Source organism: Arvicola amphibius, chromosome 9 (genome assembly GCF_903992535.2).
Source record: "Arvicola amphibius chromosome 9, mArvAmp1.2, whole genome shotgun sequence".
Classification (NCBI taxonomy): Eukaryota; Metazoa; Chordata; class Mammalia; order Rodentia; family Cricetidae; genus Arvicola; species Arvicola amphibius.
In genome coordinates, this window is record NC_052055.2 from 60847147 (window position 1) to 60853146 (window position 6000).

Here is a 6000-nt window from a genome sequence, read left to right on the forward strand (position 1 = left end):
AGAGCTGTGTGGATTTGCTGAGGGCACAGGCAGGGCCAGGAGAGCCGAGGGAAGACAAGGCTCTAGGGCTTCCTTCGCGCTGCCACATGCAGCTCTGGAACTCTCAGGAACTGAAGAATAACATGCTACCAGATCCTGGGCCTGGGGCACTCGGAGCTTGGGCCCCTCCTCAGCCATTGACTTAGGGAATCTCTAAGAAACTGAGCCTTTGTTACAATGTCAAGAGGATCCCAGGGCAGCAGGTGTGCCTAGCGGTCTCACTCTCTGGAACCCCAGGGAATCACTGGCCATGTTCAGTCTCACGCTTCAGGCCTGCGGGGCCTGGGGCTGAGGTGACGAGGAAGCTCCCGGCTCTCTCTCAAGCACAGCCAATGCAAAACCAGGAAGGCAGTGGTCTGGACCCTTTCTCAGGCCTGTGAGCTGATTCGTTTTGACAATGGCAAGGCATGGCATTTTCTTGCCATTTGCCTTCCATTCCATTCCAGGTTCTCTCTGTCAAAACAAACCGCACTCCTAGTTCCTCCTGTTTTTCCTGCACTTTATCAGCCTCCAAGTTTCTGGCTATCTGGAGCCGCTGAACTGGTGCCACAGAAATGCCACACAGCAAAGGGCTGTCGCCCGCCTCTTTCAGAACTACGGCTGGTGACATTCTGGTGGTGGATGCCACTGTTGTGAGAGTATTTACTCCAAGGGAATGGGAAAGTGTTACAGACCACAACTTGGTTTACCCTTCGGTTGCTTGTCTAGAGCTTCGTCGTCTAACACACAAGTCACTATTGTAGGGTAAAAGGGCCAGCCAAATAGGCCCACCCTGGCCCTAAAGCCAGAGCCAATGAAAGAAATATGTTAGCCCCAGACCCAGAACCAGAGAAATGCACTGTCACCCTGAAATTAGTGCCAAAGAAACACACTTTGGCCCCAAAACTAGTACCAAAAAGCTAAAAAAAGGGGGAGCTGAAATCAGATCCAAATTTACTCCTGATCAACTAAGCAGAAAACCAACCACTCCCTGTGCAGGAAAATGAACCAATTCCTGAGCAGAAAACCAACCAATCCCTGAGCAGAGAATTAGCCAATCTGAGCTCAAGGGACTTAAATCTGACCAATTCACACCCTGAAAAACTCAACTCCTAAGAGCCCTATATAAACCCTGAGCCTGTTCAGTTTGCTGCTGCCCTTTTCCCACAGTGGTAGGGGTAGACACTGGATTCTTCCCTCCCAATAAATCTCTTGAATGAGGTTTGGGTGAGACTTTTCATGGGAGCAGAGGCAGACTGGAGTAGAGCAGGGCTGTAGCGCTTTCACTGGGGAGAATGTCCCTAGCACAGCCAAACTATCAACTTCACTTGGGGAGCTCTCTCATGCCAGAGCAGAGCTCTTATGTTGGGGACACCTTTCCCTAGAGCAGGGCTGTGAGCTGCTACTTACTGTCACCTGTACTGTTTCTAGGCTCCCAACTGCCAGAACACTCTTCCAGCTGAGCTGTAACACTCAATATTCCCTGACTGCCAGAATACTTTTTCATCCGAGCTGTAACACTTAGCATCCTTGACTCTTGAGCGCCGGGTCCCTTTCCACCTAAGCTGCAATGCTTACAACTATCCCCACCTAGCTTTCAAGTCATCTGGAAAGAGGGAAACTGAGGAAACCCTCCATCTGCCTGGCCTGTAGGCAAGATTGTGGGACATTTTCTTGATTAGTGATTGTTACGGGAGAGTCCAGCCCATTGCGGACAGAGTTACACCTGGGCAGATGGCCCTTCACCAACCATAAGGAGCAAGCCAACAAGCAGTGTTCCTCCAAGGTCTCTGCTTCAGTTCCTGCCTTGAGCTCCCATGATGTAGAGGAAGCTGCAAAATGAAGTAAATCCTTTCCTCCCCAGGCTGCTTTTGGTCATGATGTTTATCATGGCGGTAGAAAACTAAGACATTTGGCAGGTGTCTTAGTTAGGGTTTCAGTTGCTGTGAAGAGACACCATAATTATGGCAACTCTTAAGAAGAAAATGTTTAATTGGGGTGGCTCACTTGCAGTTTCAAAGGTTCAATCCATTATCATCGTGATGGGGAGCACGGTGTCGTGCAGGCACATGTGGTGCTGGAGCTGAGAGGGCTACATTTTGCAGTCAGTAGTCAGCTGAGACACTGGGCGGTATCCTGAACATAGGAAACTCAAAGGCTGTGTCCATAGTGACACTTCCTCCAACCACTCCATACCCACTCCAACAAAGCCACACCTCCTAATAGTGCCACTGTCCATGAGATTGTAGGGGGCAATTGCACTGAAACTACCACAACATGAGAAAATATAAGCCATATCATTACTTATCTTTATCATATATTAAAGTGATTGTATATACATACATATACCTGATGAAGAAGGATAGAATTAATTTCACCTCTTTCTTGTGTGTGACTATTAGATTTAAAATATTTGGTGTGTCTTACATTTCTATTGGACATCTCTATCCAAATTAAGTGATAGAGAAGATGTTAATATTGTATATTGTATTTAAACATGCTAGTACATTGTGAATACTGATAACACTGGCAAAGCAATCTTCCAGTACTCAGAACTTTGTCCACTCCAGCTAAGAAGTCTTTCACATCACTGAGGGACAACGGAGTCCTGGCTTTCGTCTTTGTTGTTCTGCGTTCATGTTAAGATGCAACATTGAAGGAAGCTGTCCCGACTGCAGACGGCCACCGTAGACAGCTGTGGCTCTAAGGTTGGCAAAACTCAACTGAAGCATTTGAGAGACTGATCTGGTTTTTAGGGTTTACAAAGGAAAGTAGTAAAGATTCTACTTTATTTATAAATTATATGCTACACACCCAATATTCCAACAAAACAATAAACTCGCATATGTTTTTATTAATACATATATACATATCGATTCTCTTTAATTTATGGCAAAGGTTTATGATTGAAAAGTATATGATAGCACAGGGTGTCTCACTGAACCTAGGACTTGCTGATTCAGCTAGTCTGGCTGTCCAGAAAGCACCAAGGATCCCCAGAATCTGTCTCTGCAGAAAGGGGATTACTGAAACACCATCCCTGGCTTTTATATAGGTGCTGGGAATAGAATTTGGGTCCTCACGCTTGCTCGTGAACTCTATGCCTGAGCTGTCTCCTTAGCACCAGAAATGCGTTTGGTAACACCCTTCCATTCACACACAGCGTGGCAGTGCAGTGTGAAGACAGCACTTCTTTACCATTGTGTTCATGTGAGTGTCTGCCACTCTCCAGCATCACCCAAGAGCATCCACACTAGCTAGATTCCCATCAGTACCTAACAAAGTACCAGAGACGAACAACTTGTGAAGAAGAAAGGTTTCTTTGATTACATGGTTGGGGGGTTTCAGCCTGTGGTTTTTTGGAGCCACGACAAAGCAGTACAGCATGGTGGAAACACACGATGAACACAGCCATTCATACCAGCAGCCAGAAGTCAGAGGGAAAGAAACAGGTCCCCAAACACTTCCAAGGGCATATCCCAGTGGCCTTCCCACTAGGCCCCGCCTTCTCCACTGACAGCCACATCTTTAATGCGTGGGCCTTTGAGAGACATTGAGATCTAAAGTATAACAAATCCATGTGGTCTATAACTAGGACATGAAAGGATCAAAATTTAAAACATGAAGTAGATTTCTACAGAATTCAAAACCTGTTCATGGTGAGGTCAAGCCGTTATGCATTGGGGGCTCTGTGTGCATCATGGGTCACTGTAAGCAAGTTGCTGAGATCACCAGCATTCTTTACTAGTCACTACACCTATCTCCAGCCTCCTTCTATTCCTCAGGCCTCCTCTTTGTGGCTGCAGGAGATGGTCTCTCCTCGTCCTTCATTTCCAGGTCTGGGAAGCCTCAAAGCCAGCAGGCTCCTCCTGTCCCCTCCCACCTTTGTTCCACCCAGAACAGGTCATGCTCAATTTACCTGTCTTGGCTCCCATCCCAGTTTCTAGATGCCTGCCCCCAACAGTCAACCACAGTGGATATGTTGTTCCACAAGCTGGATGTTTAGCCCAAGTTGTGCTTGCCTAATTTTGCCATTTACTGATGAATTCTGGTGCACCTGGTCCTGGGAATGTTAGGTGGTGGCTTGGTTTCCAGCTTGCCTGCCCACCATTCCTGGGTGCTGCAGCCAGCGCAGCCTGGATGCCAAGACTGGCGGGGGGGGGGGGGGGGGGGGGGGGGGGGGCGGTGCCGGGATTGAGACACTGAGGCTTCTCTTCAGGTGGAAGAACAGCAAGCTTTATTTTCCCTCAGCTAAAACCTTTTATACCTCTACTGCTTCTGTGGAGACCCACTGGCCAGAAAGAACACAAACATCCTTGTCAATTACAGACCACAAGGAAGTTCTGCTGTTGGTGGGGGGGACGGGGGAGGGCGGACAGCTGGATCACAACAACTCCCCACCCCCTTTTTATTTTATAAAATAAACGGCGCCTGTCTTGTTACTTTGGGTGGAATACCTTTCCTGTCATGGGGAATAGCCCTCTAATATTCCCTGTCTTAGGTGACATCCTGCCCCCAAAGTATTGCCCGTCCATGGCTACTCAGACACACAGCCCTAAACCAAGTATCCCCAGGACTGACAGCGCCAACGAGCCAGACCAGCACTGCAACCATCTAGCATACACTAACTGGGTGGTAAAATTAACAAAAGCAGTATTTCAAACCCCTCTCATATGACGGTTGAGTTCCATACCAGTAGCAGAAGCATGCAATACAGTGCCATGAGTAACACACATGACATGATAAAAGTTAGAACATGTCAGCCGCTGAAAAGTCCAAAGATGGTCCACTTGCTCCTGAACCAGAGCCACCTGTTGGTTCAAGGTCAATATGCCCAATTGAATATGTCCATTAAGATCCAAAGCATTGCTGACTCTTTCAGCCAGTGGTTGACAGTCGCAGCTCTCTGCACAGTCTGGGAAAGAGCAATTCTGACAGCAGTAGCTGTGGTGGCAAAGCTCTGCTCTAGCTGCCTTCTGGCCCCAGCCACACTCACTCTGGGTCCAAACTGCTGCATGGAGTGGAGCAGAACTCAGGGAAGCAGGCTTGCTGTTCCTGCTCCTGAACCATTGAAGGGGCCCCACTTTAACAATCTTTTAGGGAGTTTGGGCGTCGCCAACCTATCTGGCTACTTCCTGCTGAGTGGAAGTGCTACATTCTTGGGGGTATTTTACATCAACATTTCAGGAGGTCTTGGTGATTCAAACCATACAAATCTACAATGAATCCACAGGTTCTCATCCTCTGTGGAGACAAAAGCAGAACCTCTTTTCCAAAGCATCAAATCCTTAGGCCCATATTTTAAAGCCAAAATACCTTTCAGAATCAAATGTCTTTCTCCAGTCCAGAACACAAAAGACAGCACAATCAACACAATAACATACATCTGTACACATTCTATCTTCTTGAGGCCCTCAATTCACCCTCCTGCCTCCTCTTTATTACTTCCCTACTGGCCAGTCTTCCAGAGGGCATCCCTCAGAGCATCTCTGGGGATGAAAAACACATACACGGTTTAATCTGACTTGGCTTGTTCTCAGTCTGGAACACTTAAGCCCCCTCCCATAATAAACCAGGGCCTAAATTGAGCTATTGTTTGTACAAAATTTTTGGCTGTCTTCCTTGTTACTTCCGTGCCTTGTTGCTTTAAGAGTTTCAGTTACTTTTTGAGGCCTTTCAATTCACCCTCCGGTCTCTTCTTTATACTTGCTAGTCTTTTGGAGGGTGTCCCTCAGAGTATCTCTGGGGATGGAAAATAACACACATTACCTTCCCCAATAAGCTCCTAGATTTAGCTGGCAGACTGAAAGACCCCATTCACGAATCCCCACTTTCCAGATCTCGGTGGAGCCTCCACTTTGCCACACCTGCAAGACCTGGATAGCCAAAACTGGCTGGGGTGGTGATGCTGGGATTGAGACACGGAGGCTCCTTTTTAGGTGGAAGAACAGCAAGCTTTATTTTGCCTCAGCTAAAACTTTT